Raw genomic sequence first — 23,733 nt, 5'->3', positions numbered from 1 at the left:
TCTGCACCGTAGCATGCTGCAGCTTTTCACCTTTTAAAATAATAATCCCTCCTACTATTATTTCTGCCAAAGTGGATAACATCACACTTGCTAACATTATACTCCATCTGCCAGGTCATAGCCCACTCGCTCAGCCTAGATTCTTTAGATTCCTTTGCATCTGAGGTCTGCCCTCTCTCACCATTTAGATAATATGCTTCATATTTTTTCTGCCAAAATGGACCATTTCCCACATTACAGTCCATTTGCCAGGTCTTAATCTATCTTTATCCCTTTGTAGCCCCCTTATATCTTCTCCACATCTTACTATTCTTTGTGCCATCAGCAAACTTAACAACCGTACCTTACAGTCCCTTCAAATTCCATTATGTAAATTGTAAGATTGAGGCCCCAGTACTGACTGCTGTGGCACAACACTTGTTATATCTTGCCAGAGAAAGATCGATTTATGCCAACTGTTTCCCATTACCTAGCCAATCTTCTACCCATGCCAATATATTACCCCTTTCACCACAAGCTTTTACCTTTTGCAATAATCTTTCATATTGCAAGTTATCAAATGCCTTCTGGAAATCACAGCTCTCCTTTATCCACAGCATGTTATTTTTTCCATAGTACTCCAATGATTTCCTTTTCATAAAACCAAATCGACTCAGCCAGAATTTTTCCAAATGCCCTGCTATAACTTCTTTAATAATGGTTTCTAACATTTTCCCAATTAGCCTGCAGTATCCTGCTCTGTCAGTTTTCAATAAAGGAGTTCCATTCACTATTTTCCAATTTAAATGGAGTCTTTCCCAAATCTAGGGATTTTGGAATATTAAAACCAGCAACGCAAACTTTCTCACTAGCCACATTTTTTAAGACCCTCTCTGCTGATTTACTCAGTCTGTCCTTTCCTGTCATGGTCTGTTTAGCATTCCCCACATCAATACACTTTGCTCTGATTTACCACATCTTCCCAAATTCGTTACCTTGCTCCCATTGTTTAATTTAAACATCTCTACTTCTCTCATTTATACAGCTCACTAAAACACTGGCCCCAGCACGGTTCAGGTGTAGACCACCCCAACAGTAAAGTTCACACTTTCCCCAATACTGGTACCAGTGTCCCACAAGCCAGAACCCACTTCTTCCGCACCATTCTTTGTGCCATGTATTCATCTCTTGCATACCCTATGCCAATTTGCAAGTGGCTCAGGTAATTGAATATTTTTGAGGTTTTCTTATTTAGTGCCTAGCTCCTCATATTCACTATGCCAAACCTATTTCCTAGTTGATCTTGTGTCATTGATACCTACATGGACCACAACTGAATCCATCCCCTCCCACTTCAAGTTCCTCTCCAGCCCTGAGCAGATGTCCCAAACTTTACAACCAGGCAGATAGCACAGCCTTCTAGACTCTCATTCTTGCTTGCAGACAACGGTCAATCTCCTTCACCAAACTGTCCTCTACAACCACTATATTCCTTTTTACTCCACAATCCCTCGCCCCCACCACCACCAACTTGAATGCCTTCCTTGCCACAGTCAGCTTGCTCATCCACCCTGCAACCCTCCTACAAATAAGCTGACGGAACCACAAACGTATTGGACAATTGTAAAACTTGAGGCTCCTGCTTTCCTGCCTACTGGGTCCACTTACCTTCCTCACTTGCAGTCACACCATCCTGTCCCTGTCCAGACCAGAAGATCCTGAGTGGTGCGAGTGTCTCCTGGTACAAAACATCCAGGTAACTTGCCCCCTCCCTGACGTGTCAGAATCTGCAGCTCAATAACTCTGAGCCAAAGTTCCTCAAGCCACAAATACTTCTGCCCTGGATCAGATTGGCATTCAGGTGCCACATGCTACAGCCTTGACACATTTTCTGTTCTACTTCCATAAATGTGTTTTACAGTTAACTTAAATAAGTAAACAAAGTAATTAAGTATGTACTTTTAATATTTTTTATTCACCATTTTATATACAATTTTAAACCTCAGGATTGGAATATATCTTAACCACTTAGCAGATATTCACCAAATAGCTGGTCCCTTTCCCTGTAGGAAAACAAGAATCAATTCCTACAGGGTAAAAAAAATAGCAAAAGGAAAAAGGAAAAAAACACCTGCATTCGCTCTTCACCAAACTCCCAGGTGTGCACTCAGTTTCAAAGTTGCATTTGTTTGGTGGGACCAATAAATGACAAAACTATCCTGCCACAAAGCCTTCAGCAATCTCTAACAACACAGAATCTAACCATCTCCCCTGACATTCAATGGCATTACCATCACTGAATCCTCCACTAACAATTTTCTGGGGGATACCATTAATTAGAAACTTAACTGGACCAGTCACATAAAAACTGTGGCTACGAGGGGGCAGAGGCTAGGGATTCTGCAGTAATTCTCCTTGTCCACCACCTACAAGACAGGAGCGTGATGGAATTCTTGCCACTTGCCTGAATAAGTGCAGCTCCAACAGCACAAGAAGCTTGACAATATCAGAACAAGAGATGCCTGCTTGATTGTGCCAATGGCACATTCACTCCATCTACCAATATGGCAGCAGTGTTGATCCAAGATGGACTACAGTGACACACCAAGTCTCCTTCAACAGCATCTTTCAGAACCTACAAGGACAAGGACAGCCGGTGCATAGGAAGAGCCACCTCCTGCAAGTTTCCTCCAAGCCAAGCACCATCTAGACTTGGAACAATAACACTCTTGACTGTCACTGGATCAAAATCCTGGAACTCTTTTCCAAACAATAATGAATGAACCAATACCACATGAAATGCGGCGGTTCAAGGCACAGCTCACCACCAACTTTGAGATCTAGCCAATGATGTCCACATCCCATGAAACAATTTTAAAAAACAAAGACTTCACCTTCATACACCTTTTTGGCTATAGGATGCCCAAAAGAATTACTTGACGTATACACAAACACTCGCAGCAAGATTCTACAAAAAGTAACAAGGTGAATCACTAGTTAATCTGTTTTTGGGGGTGCCGGTTGATGGATAAATGTTGTTTAGGGCACCATAGTTCTATGTCACATTAAGCCAAGAGTTTTACGTTTCATCCAAAAAAAAATGACACCTCCAATAATTTTAAGCTAAAAATTGTCAGCCAAGGTTATGCATTCAAATCTTGGCAAAAGCCATGAACCCTGAGTCTCCTAAATCAGCCCATTACTTCACCAAGGCTGAAAACTTTTGACTTGCAGAATCTGGTTTGTAAACTACAACAGATCAGCTACAATAGTTTTGAAAATTCAAGAATAACTATAGTAAATAAAACACATGCTAGCAAAACTACCTATTCATTTCAAAGAGGATCTTTAAATGTATGAAGGATGCACCCAGTGTACTCTTCATGTGGATGCAGTGTCCATGCAGCAAGCTTTTAAAAAAAAACTTTTGCTTTCTCACATCTCAAATAAACCTGAAGCAAACTGTGCCATTTATTTCTGGCCATGCCAAAATGTGTATATTAGCATCATAAACATGACAACAACAAGTCTTTGTGACATTTAAAATTGTGTAGCATATTTTGAAATAAAAGTCAAGGCCTTTTATTCAAGTGCTTGCCTGAAGTTTGAATAACTATTCAGCAAACATAGTCCATTATTTCAGCAACAAGTTCAAAATTCAGTTTCATTATGGAGAAATAGTTTGATCTCCTCGGTTTTATAGATTTCCTGCACTACACACAGATTGTCTCATAACTCTGAATAAGAAGTTTGTGGTTGCAAGTGCCACTCGAGACTTGAGCACAAAATTTAGGCTGACGCCCACTATAGCACACAGAGTGCTGCACTGCCAAACTTGCTGTCTTTCAAATGAGACAAAATAGATGGATGTAGAAGATCTTGTGGTGCTGTATTAAAGAAAAGCAGAGAGCTTGCCTCATTTGTGGGAAAAATATTGGTAAGACAACTAATGCCACAAAAATAAATTATGCGGTCCTTGTCTCACTAATATTCATTAGATTTTGCCATGTGCAAATTAGCTACCATGCTTCTGACAATACTTTCTCGGACGAATTCTCCACAAAAGAGTTTCCCAAGTTAATACAGGACCATTTTAACACATTTTATTCCAACATTATGCAGACTTAACAAAGCAATGTTCCCTTTTCCATCCCAGTAAAGTGGTACTTTGATAATCCCTGAAGCAGTAATGTATTCAGCAGCACCAGGGAAAATTTTTAAAAAAAAATCAGAAAAGCATTTATGTCACAGAACTTCATTTTGGCTCATTTTATAATTCAGAAGTGAAAATAATGAAATTCAAGATTGAAAAATTGTGCTAAACAGTTACAAAGAGTACACAAGCATTCTGGATAAATCCCTGAGAAAAGTGTAAACATCGGTTAACCACATTCTACAGTAAATATAACTGCTATTACCTATGTTAAAATAAACAGATTTATAATTATAGCACAAGTTTAAAAAACTAGGTTTGTATTAGTAGATTGTGGAGCTGTGCTTGGTGTGTCAATGGGAACTCTTTCAACTGGCACCAAAGTCTTGAATCTGTCTGGGCCAACAAAGGCGGCAAAATTCCGAGAATGTTGAAAGAGAGAAAGGAAAGGCAGGAAAATGAGATCAGGCAAACCAAAGAATATACTGATGAAAAGCAACAAATAATCCCACAGAAATTCACCCCCGAATTCCTGGGACTTTTGCTTCTTTAAATGGTTCATGTTAAATCTATTGAAAATTCATACATGCAGTTTGCTCATCAGTACCACACAATTTGCTCATTTTGCAGAAAAAATTACTCTCTCAAACAATCAGTTTCTAGTGCATACCATAGAATCCCCATAGTGCAAAAAGAAGCCATTTGGTCCATCAAGTTTGCACCTACTCTCCAAAACAGTATCGAACCCAGACCCTCCCTTCCACCCCATCGTCATAACCCCATGCATTTACCATGGCCAATCCACCCAAACTACACAACTTGGACATTAAAGGGGCAATTTGGCATTGCCAATCCACCTAACCTACACATCTTTGGACTGATGTGACTCACAAAATTCACAACTGAGGTCACACAACTAACTTCCTTTAAGAGAAAAAGGTTCACATTTCTGTCTGCACCATTACAGAATAATAAAAATTGCCCAATATATTAAGAAAGCTTTTATGTCCATGTAAAGAAAACAAGCCTTCCCAATGGATTCAATCTACAAAACAAATCCAACTGCTCATGTAGGAGCAGCTGAAGATAGTTACAGAAAATACTGCTACACAACAATATTGTCTACCAACAAGCTGAATCAGAGAAACATAAACCGCAGAACTTAAAATCCAGTTTTAACTACAATTCCTCTCATTTTAAGTATATATTTTCAAAGAGGAAGTGTGTCGAGGAGGAGCAGATTAAGAAGCAGGTATTGTACTGAGCAAAAGGAGGGGAAAACAGGAAAAATGTCAACAAATGTCAGATGTGTCAATCTCCCTATTACATAGCAACATTGTCGGAAGTCTTGGAATAGATCATCTGTGCACTGTCGCAGAATACAGCATGTTGAGTGGAAAGAATACATGTATATTTTCTCCAGCAGTTCAGAGTCACAAAATTATTGCAGCTCCATAGTTGAACAGCACCCAAATTAATCATCAAATTGTAATTATAGTCTAAGAAAGTGAATTTCAGAAAAGTAAACTCCCATGGTTGAAGTGCTATAGGGAATAAATTATGGGGAATTATTTAAAAAGACAGAGGAAAATCTAACTGTAGAAAGGACATTTGCCAAAAATTGCTGAAGCAGCCTATCTTGGAAATAAGTCAAAACCAGTATAAATGAAAGTGGAAACATTAGGGGAGGGGAAAAAGTGAATAAAATTTTGAAATGTAGAGAATAAATACGAGGAGGAATGGAAACACAAACAGAACACCAATAAACTGATGTAATGTAGAGACAATAGAGAAATCAACAGATATTGGTGATCCAAGTGCTATTATACGGCAGCAGTTATGCAATTGGACTGCAATCCAAATGTCTGGAATAATGAGTTCAAATCCTACTGCTGCAGTTTAGGAATTCTACTACTGTTTTTAAACTTAGATAATCAAAAATATATCAATAGAAGTGACCACAAGTGTTGGATTGTAATAAAAACTCAACTGGTTTAGTAAGGTCCTCAAGGAAAGAAATCTACCAGCCTTACTCTGTCAAGGCCTGTGACTCGTCACATATCAATATGGTTAACTTCAAACTGCCTTCTGAAGAGGCCAAGCAACACTCATACGTATCAAATCCATAATGGAAAGTGGAGGGTTGGAAAGCTTTTGAAGGTACAGTAGACATTTTTCTGAAGCTAAGCAAGATTCATGCTGACAATTTCTTTCAAATGCTACTGGTGGAATTGTTTCAGAAGACTGCAAATCCCTTTACTGATAGCTATCTGAATTTTAATAAAACTCCTTCTTTAGATGTAGAGACAAATGTACAAATTAAGACATGACAGTCTGATGAGTGGGGGGAAAATGTTTTGAACTAATAGGTAAGGATTTGTGTTACTCAACTTTGTTTCCAAGAAACAATTTGCATAGCCCCCGAATATCAGAATAATTCACAAAGAACAGTAAGCAAATTAGATAGCATTCTAAAAGGATGAACAAGCAAGTTTAAATTTAAGGACTTTCAAGCCCTTAAAACATGGCAAAGCCCTTCACAGCCAGTAAAGTACACCCCTGTAGCATAGACATTGTTTATCATGTTAAAAAACAAGGCAGTCAATACGGGCACAAGGTCCTACAAACCTCGATGGGATAAATGTCAAGATAACCTGATTTTGGAAGATGGATAAATGTTGGTTAGGATACCAAGAGACCTCCCTTATTTATCTTCAAACAAATGCCGTAGAATCTTTTACAAGCAGCCGATATAGCAGGTGGGGCTCACTCAGATGCTGTTTGGACAACAACTACTTAAAAGTTACAAAGCAACTTCAACATTATAAAATTTCCCAAAGCATTTCACAGATGCACACACAAAATCTAACACTAAGCCATCCATTAGGATGGGTGACCAAAAACTTGTTCAAGGAAGCAAGTTTTGTAAAGCACTTTTAACAAAGAGCAGCACTTGAACCTGTGACTAACCTCAGAAGAAAGTGTCATCTCTGAGCCAAGGCTAACAAGGAGTAAGTTGGCAGCAAGGAAACCAGTCACTGTGGCCCCTTATGGAGCTACTGTTGTATACAGAAGATGAAATTTTGGCCAGTCTAAGTTTGCAGATAACCTGAAATTGAATTCTGACCAACATCTAATTAACCAAAAAAAAAAGAGGTCTAGACAGATTCAATAATTGGGCAAAGGCTGGCAGATACAAAAACAGAAAATGTAGGAAAATCCCAGCAAATTTGACATCATCTGAGGAGAGAATAAAGCCAAAGTTTTGAGTCTAGATGACCCTTTGTCAGAGCTTTTAGTCCCTACAGTTCAAGAAAGCTGCAGAAAAAATGACGGGAGTTCAGGGATGAGTTCCAAGGAATGATTATCTGGCTTGGGGCTTCATTCTCCAAAAAGGGTGAACAACAGTGTTTTCTGGAAAATTCCTATATCAGAAAATAATTCTGTGTTTCAGTACACAGATGAAAGAATCACAGAAAAGGGTACTGATACATCAGATGGCTCAAAGTCATGGCTGATTTTGAAAATGATCCATGACTATTACTGGATTAAGTTAAACAAAGCGAGTAAGCTAGATAAACCAAGGATATTTCTCTAATCTAAGCATTATCCGCCTATTTGGGTTCCTGATATTTGCATTTTTTGATAAATTCTACAGAAGGAAACCATCTCAATTTAGCTGGTATTTACAGCATCAAGGGAACTATACAAACCAGCAACAGCTCTAATTAAATCTCAAGTTGTACAGAATTAGTTCTGATTAACAAGAGTAGTAGGGCACTATAACTGCCAATACCAAAAAAAAGTGCAGATGTCTGCAATATGAATAAGAACAGAAAATGCTGGAAATATTCACAGGTCTGGCAGAGAACGTTTCAGGTCTGTGATCTTCTCATCAGAACTGAGAAAAGTTAGACTTGCAGTGCGAGAGGAAGGGTGGGATTGCTAATGGCTGTTGCTGGTTTGTTGTTTGGTTCCATTGCCTGTCACCTTTCTGTTGGTGAGGGGGAAAAGGGTGGGGAATGAAATATGAAATTCTGCTCCTGGTCACTAGACTTCTGCAACATGCCACAAATGTAAAACTTGGTTACTGAAAAATTCAGACTCCACTAGCGTGTTTGCCACGATCGAATAACCTGTCAAAACTGACCAGATTGAGATATGGAAAGTGCAGACCTCGATTGGGTAATGCAGTATGGTTTGTACCGACTGAACAATAAACCAGTATTATCGATATGTTAATCAGTATGGAAAATAATTTATTTCGCAGAACTCGTAGGTAATGCTGATCATTGACACAGATTAACGATTCATTCTGTCAACAATTAAATATGACCGTGAATTCAAATGATGGTGCCAAGTCAAACCACATTTTTTGAAAAACTTTTCCTCTTTGGCAGAACAAGACGGTTAAAAAAAGAACAAAATTTTCTCTCAGAGGTAGGATGCTGCTAGAGAGAGGGGACAGGGCAACGATTTACAATCACGGCGCACGAAAGAGAACAAGTTTTCACTGTTTCGATAATGGATCCTTGGTGTTTTTCCACTTCTTGTTTCTAAACATTAACCACCACCGCCACACTGGCGGGCGGGGGGTGGGGGGGGTGTGGAAGGCACAAGAAATCCCGAAAATAAAAAACCTCGACCAGCAAATAAAAGTGGCGCCTGTCGTGCAATCGGGGAAGGAAAAGGTGGGGGGGGGCGGTAAGTTTTACTCCGCTTTTATGCGGGTGAACCGAGGGAAGCTGATGCGACGGCGTCCAAAAGACTAGTTTCAGCCGCATTAAGTAGCTGCCCAGAAGCTGCTATTGGTCCCGGCCTTAATCACCGTTTTATCTTTCAGGATAACCCAAAGACCCAGCTCTGTGGGCTACCAGCGGGGGAAGGGAGGGAGAGAGAAGAGCGCCCCCGCCCCCGCCCCCCCGGCTATCCTTGGGAGCTGTAGTCCTGTGTCGCCCCCCGATCAATTTATGTAATGGAGGAACCAATCCTGTAAGACTACAACTCCCGAGGGGCAGTGCGGGATACTGGGCGCCTGCGCTACAGGCTGCTCTCGGTGTTTATCATTACTGTTGATGAGCCGTTTAGCGAGCTCGAGTGCAACCGAACTTTACACTCGGGGAGGGGGCGGAGCTGGAATCTTGCCCCCGCCCTCCCTCGGCGCATTCGCTTTCTATTGGTCACTCCCGCCGCACCAAGGCACTACTGGCATTTCGATTGGCTAGCACAGCTGTCCATCAACGGCGCCGTTCGGAGGCTTCCGTTGAAAGTTCGGTTGAGAAGCCAAAAGCAAAGCTCGTATTTTGAGCGAAATCCTTAACCTCATTAGAGAAAGCGGCGCCTTCCCCGGCCGGCGGCTGCAAACCCGGGTAACAATAAAACACACATAACACTGCAGGACTGAGGGGCATTTCATGTTTAAACACACACACACACTTTTAGTGACCTCGGTGGAGAAGTTGAGGCTCTGGGGAGTCCCTGACCGGGGCGGTCGGGCTGGAAGGTTCCCGAATCTTCCCCCCCCCACTTCCTCCAGGGTGGCGACGTTAAACCAGAGAGGAGGCAGCCATCCCCCCCTCTTCCCCCCCGGCCCGGCTCGAACAAACCCACGCCGTCGCCGCCTCAGCTCCCTCGTCCTCACTCCCCTTCTAACAGTGTAAACGAAAAGGCCAGGCCAACGACGGCGGAACCGGGAACAGCCTTACTCACCGGCTGCGCTGGGCTGTGAAGGGGGTCAGCAAGAACAGCGGTTCAACGGGCTGACCTTCGCTTCTGAAGAGGGGCTCTCCCAACTGTCCGCCATGATGTTCCTTGTGTATTTAAATGGCAACTTCCCACAACCGAGTGAGCGGAGGGGGAGGGACACAGAAAGAGGGGGTGGCTAGGCGGGGGAGGAGGGCCTGGGCCGCCCGGGTGACAACGGGCCGGCGCTCTGCCGCCTCCATCCCTCTGTAAATGGCCTGTCTAAGTTTGTAAACAATCCTCCGCCCAAGCTCGGTCACCTGTCAGCAAGGTGGCTGCTCTCAGGCACCCTGACTCTCATCACCTCCTCCTCCCTTTCCCCTCACTCCATTCCTTTATGGCTTGGCCAAACTCTCCCAATTGCCACAACAGGACTTATCGGCAAAATTAAACCTTCTCTTCACCTCCCCAGCCCTAGTAAAAAATGGTCAGAAAAGCAACCCCCACACCCAAGCTGTTTCTCCATGCCTGTTTATCTCTCCCTTCCTGCAATCACAAAGTGCCAAAAGTACAGGCGTGGTCAAAAAACAAGACTGACAGACGTCCCAAATCGGTGCCCACTTGACCGACGAGATTGATGGGGCTTTGGTAAACAAATGTGTTTTCAGGACGTCGGAGATTTCAGGAGGAATTCCAGACAGCAATTGTCAGTGATGGGGAGAAGTGGATGCTGGAAAATAGGGTGAGCATTTCTCTTGCTGTTTTCTGAGGTGTTGTGATCCCCAGCTTCACTTAAATAAATGGACGGCTACATATGTTCAAAATAGGGTCAACGTGACCCTGAGCTGCCCTGTGGCCGGTCAGTGAAAAGTCGCTTTGCAATGAGACAGGTTCTGTTAGGAGATTGACATCTCTCTCTATCAGCCGTTTTCAACCAGAAGGAGTGGTCACCAAGCTTTAATTAATACACACATCGCACTCTATGGTCACAGTGTACGTGCTCTGCCCCTAGCCCACCCACCTACTCCACCCCTGGACTGTGCACAGTTCCTCTGTGACATTCAGTTGAATCTGAGTAATGTGGGCCCCTGACAGTGGAACGAGTGAGCGAGCAGCTAGCGGCTGAAGTTGGCCTCGGGAAAGAGAACAGAGAGGGTGGGTGAATGTCAGACTGTCTTGGATTCAGCATTGAAAACATCGTCACCTTAACTCACTCAAAAACCTGAATCAGAGGAAGGAAAGATTTCAGGGGGATGGAGACAGTTACAGTGGGAGGAATGACCGAGCCATGAAAGGATTGAAATAAGAGAATGAGAATCTTGTGTGTACTTTGGGGATTCAGTTGTGCCTTCCATCACAAAGACTGTTCATGTCCTAACAGGAATAATATACATATGGACACAAATAGACGGGCAAGCATGTAACAAGGGATTCAGGTTTTGTAAACTTCTGATTACATTTTAAGTGCGAATGTAAAAAGGGAGGGGGGCTTTTTCAGATTTATAACTACTTACATTTAGCATTTTTGAAAGGTATAAAATGACCAGGGCAATTCAGAGTCAGAATTAGACCAAACTGAGTCTGCAGACAATGAAGGAGATAGTAGGTGGACTTTTAAATGTCTTAAAGGAGATGATGGAGATGGAGAGGATTAGAGAGGGAATTCCAGAGTCCAGGCTGAGAAAGATTTAAGCATGTTATCACCAGCTTTGGGGCAAAAGATTACAGGGGGGCAGGGATGCAAGGAATGTTGTGTTCTGTTGAGTGAGATGGTTGTTGAGCTGGAGAAAGTTACAGTAAAGGGGAGGGGCAGGATCAAAAGGATTTACTCACAATTTTGAAGTGGTGAAATTTGGGGACTAAGACCCTAGGCCAAAAGTTTAATTGGTGAGTAAAATTAATAGTTCACATTCGTAGAGTAATGAAAAGAATCAATGTAAATGGTCAACATTTAGGGAAGGAAGATTCTCAACAAGATTTGTGATAATAGCAGTAGCAATCACAAGTTCAAACTCAGGTAATATTTTTACTGTATGGCCATGAGAATAGCATGATTAATATCTCAATGGTTGTGTTACAAGATTGGACAATATGGGTGCCTGAACGACTATGAACTGTTTTTAGGATGAGATATATTATTTAGAATCAGAGCAGGTAGTAAATTGAAATGGAATTGGAATATGTTTATGAATGTATCGAAGTACAGAGCTTTTCTAATGAGTGTCCTTCATTTCCTCACTCAGGAAATTTAAGAAATGGCCATCCACAGTACCAAAGATTGAACCAGCATTGCAAAATTGAAGCAATGTCAAGGGAAGGGGCATAGAAGCCACAGTTGTTTTAAGACATCTGCAAATCCTGTGGTCACAAGGAGCCAGCAAATAGAGGGGCCTCAATGCTGAGCTGCATATGTTCTGATTTATGTTTTTAATCTTGTGCATATGCTATATGTGCACTGGCCATCTGTTCAGGGCCCAAATAGTAAACTGATGAGTTGTAAATGGGGAGTTGAATAGGATTACTGAAAAAAAAGGTAGTAGTTGAAGATCACTGGATTTAAAAGGATAATGTGGGTAGAATTGATGGATCACAGGAGAAATCAGTAGCAAGCAGGGAATAAGAGAGAAGGGAAACATTAACTGCAACATCAAGAAAAGAGATATACATAGAGAGAGGGAGAGCAAAGGGTACCGAGAAATAAGGAAAGAAACAAATAATGACAAAGTAAGCACATCAGTCAACAGATGTAGGAAAATTGATTCCTCAAAGTTCCATACATGAACGCTAGCTATAATAGCATTCAAAACAAAATGATAGAAACTGCTGTCCTTTTGGGAAAGGAGGTTTCTACTCCGAGACTATGAAGAAATGGTGATGTGTGACCAAGTCAAGATAGCATGTGACATGGAGAGGAATTTGAAAGTGATGAGGTTCTCATCTGCGTGTTGCCCTTGTCCTTCTAGATGGTAGAGGTCACTAATTTGAAAGGTATATCAAAGAAGCTGTGGCAGGTTGCCACAGTGCATTTTACAGATAACACCTATTGCAGCCATTTTGCACTAGTGGTGGAGGGAATAAATTTTTTAAAGTTATTTACAGGATTTGAAGTTCACTAGCTAGGTCAGCATATATTGCTATTCCTAGTTGCCCTTGAGTATATGGAGGTAAGCTGGGATATAGATACATCCACAGTGCTGTTAGGGAGAGTGTTCCAGGATTTTGACCTAGTGACAGTGAAGGAACAGAGCTAGGAGAGGAATCTCCAGATGTTGGTGTACCCAGGTATCTGCTACTCTTGTCCTTTTAGATGGTAGAAACTGTGTGTTTGGAAGGTGCTGCCTAAGGAGGCTTGGTGAGTTCCTGCAATGCATCTTGTAAGTGGCGCACACTGCTGTCACTGTTTGTCGGTGGTGGAGGCAGTGAATGTTTTGGAAAGGGTATCAATCAATTGGACTGCTTTGTCCTGCATTGTGTCAAGCTGCTCCAACTGTTGTTGGAGCTGCACTGATGCAGAGAAGTGGGGAGCATGCCATCACACTCCTTATTTGTACCTTGTAGATGGTGGGCAGGCTTTGGGGAGTCAAGATTCCTGGCTTCTGAAAATGCCCCTGTAGCCACTGTATTTTTATGGCTCGTCCAGTTAAATTTCTGGTGAATGGTGACCCCTAGGATGTTGATAGTGGAAAGATTTAGTGATGGTAATGCCATTGAAGGGGCAATGGTTAGATTGTCTCTTGTTGGAGATGGTCATTACCTGGCAATTGTTATTGCCGATTGTCAGCTTAAGCCTGGATATTGTCTAGGTCTTAATGCATTTAGATAAGGACTGCTTCACTATGTGAAGAGTCGCGAATGGTGCTGAACGTTGTGCAGTCATTAATGAACATTCCCATTTCTGACCTTATGATGGAAGGGAGGTCATTGCTGAAGCAGATAAAGATGTTTGGACCTCGGACACTACCCTGAGGAGCTCCTGCAGTGATGTCCTAAAACTGAGATGATTGACCTCCAGCCAGCACAACCTTTTCCTCTGTGTCAGGTATGACTTCTGAAAGATCTGATCTGTTGATTGTGGAATTGTTTAGCTCTATTACTTGCTGCTTATGTTGTTTGATACGCAAGTAGTCCTGTGTTGTGTTTTAACCAGATTGATACCTGATTTTCAGGTATGCCTGATGCTGCTCCTGGCATACCCTCCTGCACTCTTCATTGAACCAGGGTTGATCCCATCGCTTGGTGGTAATGGGAGAGTGGAGGATATGCCAGGCATGGGATTACAGATTGTGTTTAGGTGTATTTCTGCTGCTGGTGATGCTCACAGTTCCTCATGCATGCCCAGTCTTGAGTTGCTGATCTGTTCAAAGTCTATCCCATTTTGAACAGTGGTAGTGCCACATAACACAATTGTAGGTATTCTCAATATGAACATGGCACTTTGTCTCCACAAGGATTGTGTGGTGATTACTTCTACCAATACTGTAAATGCATCTGTGGCAGGCAGATTGGTGAGAATGAGTTCAAGTATGCTTTTCCCTCTTGGATTGATCACCCACTTGCCACAGACACCATCTGGCAGCTATGTCCTTCAGGACCTGGCCAGTTCTGTCTGCAATGGTAATGCCGATCCAGTCTTGGTGATAGACATTGAAGTCCCCAGAGAACATTCTGTTCCCTTGTCACCCTTCGGGCTTCCTCCAAATTATGTTCAACATGAAGGAGTACTGGTTCATCAATTGAGGGGGACAGTACGTGGTAATCAACAGGAGATTTCCTTAACAATGTTTAACCTGGTGCCACGAGACTTCCAGCTTAAAGTCGTGGATGGTGGTGAACTTCCTGACTTTCTGAAGCTGAAGGGACCAAGGTAAATGGAGGGTATTCAATCACACTCTGAACTTAAAGCCTGTGCTTTTATTTCCCAACCATAATGCTGATATACCATTTCCTCATGTTGGGGTGACCATTGCTAGGCTGTGATGTTATGTTAAATATTAAAGACATAGACAGTTACAACTGTAATTTTAATTTACTCTGTTCAAATGTAGCTGAGCTTACTTTACCATATTTTCCTTTTATTCAATTGCTTGGGTCATGCAGCTTTATACAACAACTAAGTTAGAAAAAAGAGATATTACTGCTCCCACCACACCCTCCACGCAGTATCCATTACTGGAATCAGATGTCATTGTGTTACTCATTAGTTTAAGAGATGATTGAGAAGGAATGCAAAGATGTTGAGAATTTAGACTATATTAAATGATGAAGATTCATATTTGCTTTTGTTCTTCCAGTGGCATCCACTGATATTTGTGGACTTGCCTGTTTGGAAGAGCAATATGTGCAAAAATGTAGGTTCACCAGGCAGACAATGGCAGAGTTTGTGACAGTTGTGACTCCACGCAAACTCCAAGGTGGACACAATATCAATCAGCTTGTGATCCATATTGAAAATAGATGTGTTGCTTACCAGAACAAGCAAGCTCATCACTTTCTCTTTGAACAAGTAACAACCTAAGGTTTCCTCAAATCATTGAATTCCCTAATACTCAGGCCTTTATTGATTATATGCTTGAAGCTCTATGTATTCTCACACATATTACTGAGACACTGATGAACCAAAAGGTCTATACTTCTGTCAATGAGCATAGTGTCTATGAGCAACTGCGCAGAATCGTGAAGGTCAATGCATGTATCTTCAACAGTAGTCATAATGCCTTAATGTCATGGTAACCCACCATTCACCATGTATTTGCTCTGCAAATGTTGGCTTCTAGATCATGGTGCTCTGTCAGCCCCATAAAGCTGCTGAGCAACTATAACAATAAAGTGTATGCATCTACCAAAGCCATTATCAGACACACCATAAATTTTGACCAAAGTTTTGCGATGTGTGGGAGTGGGATGGCATGATAATGTATGGGAAACCCAAAGTGCAGCATGTCTGCTAATGGCTTTTTAACTCAGTTACCTCATTATAATTTTAATGCCAGGTTTCTGTCCAATCAGCATTAGTGTGTATGAAGTGGACCCGCATGACACCATCTTATGTCCAGTATTTAAAAGATGCAGATTGAAGGAATTGGAGTTGACTGTAAGAGAACTGGGTGTGTCAGAATTGATTCCAGATGAACAGAGGCTGCATCCTGCTTCACTGACACCTCCCTGGATGTGCTGTTGGGGCTGTGAAAAGTAGGGGAGAGATACAGAGACTGTTCCCTAGCAACAGTTGGAAGAGGCTTTCAGCTAAGAATAAGGGTGGGTCAGAAAAGGTGAGTACACTTGCATTTTACCTACATCCTACTGTATGTATCACACCACTTTCTGAAGTTGACTCCATCACATCACTCCTCACACCCATTTACCTAGCAAGTGCACCCTTGCATTCCCATCTGTCTGTCACTCCTACTTTCATCCTCATCCAAAACTATCCTTCTCCCTCATCGTCATCAAATGTGCTCCATTCATCAATTAAATATGTTCCATTGCACTCAGTCATGGTCTGTTCTTTCTCTTCTTGCAGGAAAAGAGAGCACAGAACACCCAGGAGAGGGAAAGGGGCCCTCACAACTGCAGAGGAGGTTCTGCAACTAAGTGGAACTATGGTGTCTCTTATTGTCAGAGATGAGGAGATGATGAACTTCTAGCTACAAGGTGACATAATTAAATAAAAACATTCACATTCATATGGCACTGTCACAATGACTTGTTTCATTTATGATCAGCTTCATAAATGGTCTTAGCTTCTCAGGGTGAATTTTTCTCTCTCACGTGGCTTTATGTATGCAAAAAGAGTCAGTGTATGTGATGAGCAATGAGTCACCAGATAAGTTGAATCCTTCTGAGGGTACATTGTCATAGAAAGGCCTCATTCAGGCCACGCACTGCCTCAGATACTCACCCTACAGTGGGAGCAATAAGGCACTTAATTGGGTTTTCACCTGGTGGCAATATTTCAGAAGTGAACAATAGCAGGTGGCAGAGACAGGGCTGGAGAGTTTGTATTGGTGGTCACAAGACTCCCCAACACAGATGATGAATGAGTAGACCTGAATTGATGGAGACCAGTGCAGAGTGGAAACAAAGACAGGAGAACATTCAAGTGGTGGTTGGTTGCAGGACTACTTTGTGTCAGTACCATTGAAAGTGAGGATAGTATGGGGAAGAGAGGCATTTTCTGGTTACAACAGCTGCAGTTGTATCTCTGGCGGCAACGTGAGCAGCAGGGGTGTATTTCACTCTTTAGCCTCCTTCTCGTCTCCTGGTGTTCTTCCTTCTCCTGCCCCAAATCATCTGAAGTGGAGCTAAGCTCTTCATCTTGTTCCTCCTGCAAGTCCAAGCTTTGCTGTAGTGCATGACTATTCTCGAAACCCTGGCTTGTGTGTACTGAAGGACACCTCTCCACCTGTCAAAGCATGTCTTCAGCCTGTTGATGGTCTGTTCAATCACACATCCAGTGGTGATTATTGCATTGTTGTGCTTTATTATTGGGGTTTCCGGTGGGTGTCATGAGCCAAGTTTGCAGTGGGTTTCCCTGGTCTCCTAACAGCCATCCTTAAAGTTTGGTTGCAAATGAGAAGAGATCAGGCAGCTTGGAGTTCCAACAAACAAAAGTATTATGATAACTCCCCTGGCATCTTGCGCATACCTGTTGCAATTAATGAGTTGTGACATGTGTGCAGTCAATAGCACCCTACATTTGTGGAAAACTAGGAAGAACCACAAAACAGGACATCTGTTCATTCTGGCTGATACAGTCTCAGGTAAGGTTGACAATTTGCAGCCCTGACACACAACCCTTCAGTCATCTGTCTTATGTAAGTGTAGGTGGCCAATTGAAGATTCTGTATAAAGCTGCTGCCAAATCCTGGAAGGAACCAGAAGCAATAGACAGCAAGCAGGAAACAATTTGCCTAACTTCTGACACAGGGAAAATGCTAGAATCCATTATTAAGGAATTAGTAGCAGGACATTTAGAAAATCATAATGCAATCAGGCAGACTCAATATGGTTTTGTGAAAGTGAAATCCTGTTTGGCTACTTTATTAGAATTCTTTGAGGAAGAAACAGGCAAGATGGATAAAGGGGAATTTGTAGATGTGGTATATTTGGATTTCCAAAAGGCATTTAAAAAGATGCCACATCAAAGTTTACTGCACAAAATAAGAGCTCTTGGTGTGGGATGTTGGGGTAACATATCAGCATGAATAGAGAATTGGTTAGCAGTAGGAATAAATGGACCATTTTCAGATTGGGAAGGTGTAACTCATGGAATGGCATAGGGATCAGTGCTGGAGCCTCAACTATTTACAACCTCGATCAGTGACTTAAAGGGACTGAATGACTCAATTTGCTGAGGACACCAAAATAGATAAAAGTAGGTAAGTTTTTACCAAGGCTATACAGGGCCATAGTGAGACTGCATCTGGACCACTATGTACAACTTTGGTCCCTCACTGAAGGAAGAATATAATTATATTAGAAGCAGTTCAGAGAAGGTTCACTTGACTGATTCCTGGGATAAATGGGCTACCTTATAAGGAAAAGCCTAACAGATTTGGTCCATTCCCATTGGAATTTAGAAGAATGAGAGTTAATCTTACTTAAACATTGAAGATCCTGATGGGGCTTGACAGGGTGGATGCTGAGAGGATGATTTCTTTTAGGTGAGTCTAGGACAAGGGAACACAATTTAATAATCAGTGGTCTCCCATTTAATATAGATGAAGAGGATTTTTTTCTCCAAGGTTCGTGAGTCTGTGGAACTTTTTGACAGAGGACATTGGAGGCAGGATCATTGAATTTTTTAAGAGATCGATAGATTCTTGACTAACAAGGGAGTCAAGAATTATGGGCAGCTGACAGGAAAATTAAGTTGAGCCACAATCAGATCAGTCATGATCTTATCGAATGGCAGAGTAGATTTGAACCGCCAAATGCTCCCAATTCTTGTGTTATTGTGATTTCAGGCATGTCAAGGAAACTAAACCTCTGTCTGTCTACCCTATTTTATGGGTAATGCCTTCTGCAAATTGAGCCACTCTGCTGTATACCAATAGATCTGTGATCAGCAGACTGTACCTGCTCCTGCTGGTACTGTTGCTGGTTATTTTGTTTCTCCTCTGAGGTCCAATGTAAGAATGCATAAACAACACCCATCCCAATGTGAAACAGTACTCTGCTAGAAACCTCTAATTGTAGAAAGTCACCTCTTAGCAAAAGTTCTGTGAACAAATCTTTTTATATAAGAGATAGGAAAGAAGCGATGAGTACAAAGTGCTTATTGGCATAAGTCCACGAGATTGATTCAGCTCCCCCAATACTATTGTGTACTTGTTTTCACTGGCGAGTTGTGGGAAGCCTAGGAAATTCATGGACTAGATGTTAAAGTCAAAAGTATGTTGAAATATATCTCTAATTGTGTAATTAACATGTTTAATTGGCAAGCCATCATTCCTGAGAGGTTGAGACTAACACATTAGAGTGAAATGAGGAAGTCTGCAGTTTGGAACCAGCTTCCCAATGCACCATCAACTGACAGTTTTCACTTACCACCTGCACCGAAATATGTAAACTCCTGCATATTAAAATTCAGACCAAAACTTCTTACATGTTAACACCTAAAAAGAAGTAACCAGTGTCACAAGTCATTATTTTCTATGTACTATATAACTTTTCAGTTCAATTAAAGTTTAGTGTGGAATAAGGGGGACATCTTCCTAATTGAAACAAGGGTAGAGGAAAACTGGAAATCTCTCCCTTAAAGAGTTGTTGAAAATTTCAAAACTGAAATTGATAGATTTTTGTTAGACATGTCGGCACAGTGATACTGTGCCAGGGACCTGAGTTCAATTCTGGCCTTGGGTGATCGTGTGGAGTTTGCACGTTTTCCCCTTGTCTGTGTGGGTTTTTTCCAGGTGCTCTGGTTTTCTCCCATACTCCAAAGATGTGCAGGTTAGGTCGAGTGGTTGTGTTAGATTGTTCTTTTCTGTCCCAAGATATGTAGGTTAGGGGGATTATTGGGGTAGATTCGTGGGGTTACGGGAATAGGGCCTGGGTGGGATGCTCTGTCAGAGAGTTGATGCAGACTCAATGAGCTGAATGGCTTCCTTCTGCATACCAGGGATTCTGTGAAAATTATTAGGATTAATGAATCAAAATAAATGAGATTGAGATACAGATTAGCAGTGATCTAATAAAATGGTGAATAGCCTAATCCTGATTGCATTATCCTTGTTCCTGAATGGATGAAAAGGACATAAGGAAGTTACAACAGATATAGATAAGTTGAATGAATTGGCAAAAATCTGGCAGTTGTGGGAAAATGTGAAGTTATTCACTTTACAGGAAGAATAAACAGAATATTTCTCAAATGGAAAATAACTGCAGAATTCCAAGATGGATCTAGGTGTTCTTGTATATGATTCACAAAATATTAGTATGCAAGTACAACAAGTAATTGAAAAGACTAATGGAGTGCTCTACTTTGTTATGAGAGGAATTGATGTTACGCTTCAGCTATATAGGGCATTGGTAAGATTGATGTTTTGTATGAGCAGGTTGTCTTGTGAAGAAAGGTTGGAGAGACTGGATTTTTTTTTTCCACTAGAGTTTTGAAGAGACACAGCTTGGTTGAACAATATAAAATCCTGAATGGTGTTGACAAGGTTGGAAGGGATGAGTCTACTGTGAGCCCAGCACTAGCGGGTACTGTTTTAGAATTAGGATAGCTCTTTCAGGACAGAGATTGAGAATTTTTTTCTCATTGGATTGTGCAGCTTTGGAACTCTGTCTCAGAAGTCAGTGGAGGAGGGATCATTAAACATTTTTAAGGTGTAGATAGATAGATTTTTATTAGGTAAGGGAATCAAAGGTTATTGCGGGTAGATGGGAATTTGAAACACCAACAGATCAGCTGTGATCTTATTGTGTAACATCTTGACAGGCTAAATGACCTACTTCTGCTCATGATTCATATATTTGTGTAACACTGAAAATACCAAGGAGATATCATTTGGGTGCTTGAGAAAGTAAAGGAAACAAATGAATAGTCTCTGATGGAAGATAATTTTTCGTAATTACCCCATCCATCTTTACACAAACATTCACTATCAACTACATTTGGACAGAACCCTATTTTACCCCTCTCAAATGCATATGTATTTTCAACAACAATTATGGACATGCTGCAACTCAAGTGCTACTATATTATCCACAAAAGTGATTTGTCTAATATTCATACTTGTTACTATGGTGTTTCCCCTTTCCTAACAGTGTTGTTTGTTGTAAGGTCTCTCAAACCTGTTCCCCTTCCTAGTAGCATCTCAGCTATGAGACTTCTGAAGTTGAGATGCTCCTTGAATTGTGAATTGGCCTGAGATGTAAGTGGAGCCTGTCTCTGCTCACTCTTTGTCAGATATGCAGTAGGATGGGGGGTGAGGGGAGGGAAGCGGGAGGCAGACAAAGTTGTCTTGCCAATGTGGAAAACAGCACCATCAACATTAGTATTTCAGGTTTCCACTAGCTCCCGCCCTCCTTGTCAGCATGTTTGTTAATATCAAACCACTTGGCAGCAATTACATTACTGAAACTCCCATCAATCACACTCTTCAATAAATCAGCAAGTCTGCCCAAGGAAAAAAAATGACTGTGTCACTGAAGGCATGTATGACCGCACTTAAGCATCTGTTAGAGATACTAAGACCCATGAAGCACAATGTAGGAAATGTTAAGGTCTTTGTGTGGGTTCTTCAATGTTTCATAGCTTCCAATAATGTTTCATGTTCAGAAAGCATCTTTGTTTTTGAAACTAGAGACCAGGGTTCCTGTCCTCATCCTCTGTGGGTAGATGCAATTTTACTTTCTGTGCTTCTGCTTCTTGCTTCTGTGCCAAATCCACTTGCTCCTTCTCATTTGTATTCTGTGTCCTATGTTGAGCTTGCCTCATTCATTTTTTAAAAAGAAACAGGACGGATGTACCCATACTGCTACTTACCAGGATCAAGTTGATTGACATAATATGTTGCGAAGTGTACGGCTGGTTCTGGTCACTAACATCCTCTTCTGCTGCTTCTTCCAAATGTATAGAAGTAAGAGTAAAATATCTACAAGTATAAGTTGGCAACACACAACTTTCATGCACATCAATGATGTTTCAAAATTGTGTTTCAATATCATTGCTTTCCATACTATTGAGTTAAATACTCAAAGGAAAGATAACACACAGTGAGCCCAGAGCTGGGTCACACCTCATTTTTCCATCTCCTGCTACTTCTTCAGAATCTCATATTTGTATTTCAAGGACCTGTTCTTCAAGTGGTGAGAAAATGCTGGTTTGCCAGTTCTCCTCCTGTTTCCCCCCTAATGGGCAACCATGGGAAGCTAGCTAGGTACAGAAAGAACATGTGGGCAAAATGAAACAGTTCATGGCATTAATAATTGATGTGCTGCATTAAAGTGTGGTTACCTATCATGCTTTCCTGGTGGGGCCAGGAATCTTTTCTCCAGATCCTCTTGTTGTGCAACTATAATGGACATGATCAGTGATCTGCCATGTCCTCTGATCTAGCCTTTGGCTGACCCAGCTGAATGGAGGGGGAAGAAGATCGGCCTCCTCGGCAGCAGGATCTCCATGGCTTCCTCCAGATCTGCACTCTACTGTTTCCACGACTACTCAATAATATGTTTCTGAATTTCCAGAACAAGAATCAGTAACAGAAATTCCTGTACTGTGCTACAGGCATAGATGTGAAACAGCAAACAAATTCCTGCCTCCCAATGAGTAGGTGCCAAATAGAAAGCATGAATCATACCTGGCACAAACACATAATGCAAATGAGAAGAAGCTGGATATATGACTGAATTCAGCAACATTCAAGACAGGCCCAGCAAACCACACACTGGGTCACTACAAAAATTATTTTCAAATAGTCCAGATTGTGTACATTTGATATAAATGTTTACACTTTTTGAATTTGATTTGATTTATTATTATCACATGTATTAGTATACAGTGAAAAGTATTGTTTCTTGCGTGTTATACAGACAAAGCATTACGTACATAGGGAAGGAAAGGAGAGAGTGCAGAATGTAGTGTTACAGTTAGAGCTAGGTATAGAGAAAGATCAACTTAATGCAAGATAGTCCATTCAAAAGTCTGATTGCAGCAGGGAAGAAGCTGTTCTTCAGTCTTTTGTATCTGTCTTCAGACTTTTATATGTATATGTCTTCAGACTTTTATATGTCTTCAGACTTTTGTATCTTTTTTCCGATGGTAGAAGATGGAAGAGAGTATGTCTGGGGTGCGTGGGGTCCTTGATTATGCTGGCTGCTTTTCCTAGGCAATGGGAAATGTAAACAGTGTCAATGGAAGGGAGGCTGGTTTGAGTGATGGACTGGGCTTTGATCACAACCCTTTGTTGTTTCTTATGATCTTGGACAGAGCAAGAAGTTATACAACTGGAAAGAATGCTTTCTATGGTGCATCTGTAAAAGTTGGTGAGAGCTCTGGTAGACATGTCAAAGTTCCTTAGTGTCCTGAAAAAGTAGAGGTGTTGGTGGGTTTTTTAACTATAGTGTCAGCAATGAGGGACCAGGACAGTTTGTTCGTGATTGGGACACGTAGAAATCTGAAGCTGTCAACCATTTCATTTTGTCCCCATTGATATAGAGAGGGCATGCCCTCCACTACACTTCCTGAAGTCGATGACTTTTTCTTCTGTTATATTGGCATCGAGGGAGAGATTATTGTTGTCGCACCAATTCACCAGATTCTCTATCTCTTTCCTGTACTGTGTCTCGTCATCCAATCCACAACAGCGGTATCATCAGCAAACTTGAAAATTGAGCGGGAAGGGAATTTGGCCATACAGTCAGAGGTGTATAAGGAATACATAATAAGGGGCAGAAGGGAGGCGATGGCC

At 41.5% G+C, this 23,733-nt stretch overlaps 1 protein-coding gene and 1 long non-coding RNA gene across 12 annotated transcripts in view; one reads left to right on the top strand and one right to left on the bottom strand.

Annotated features, from left to right (window-relative positions):
- ncoa2 (nuclear receptor coactivator 2) overlaps positions 1 to 9,954 on the bottom strand; it is a 270,081-nt gene extending 260,127 nt beyond the window's left edge. For all 11 annotated transcript variants that reach the window (XM_080194101.1, XM_080194100.1, XM_080194109.1 and 8 more), the window contains exon 1: positions 9,842 to 9,954. The gene's annotated coding sequence lies outside the window, so the exon portion shown is untranslated. The remainder of the gene's footprint in view (positions 1 to 9,841) is intronic.
- Positions 9,955 to 10,035: 81 nt separating this feature from the next.
- Positions 10,036 to 16,464, top strand: LOC145346995 (uncharacterized). The gene is made up of 4 exons (XR_013887750.1): positions 10,036 to 10,556; positions 13,728 to 13,853; positions 15,805 to 16,083; positions 16,335 to 16,464. It is a non-coding gene; the product is annotated as an uncharacterized LOC145346995 (long non-coding RNA).
- Positions 16,465 to 23,733: the final 7,269 nt, after the last annotated feature.

Source organism: Carcharhinus amblyrhynchos, chromosome 8, assembly GCF_965287045.1.
Source record: "Carcharhinus amblyrhynchos chromosome 8, sCarAmb.v2.hapA, whole genome shotgun sequence".
NCBI lineage: Eukaryota > Metazoa > Chordata > Chondrichthyes > Carcharhiniformes > Carcharhinidae > Carcharhinus > Carcharhinus amblyrhynchos.
The sequence above is the reverse complement of the archived record's forward strand: the minus strand, read 5'-3'. Positions and strand labels throughout refer to the sequence as shown.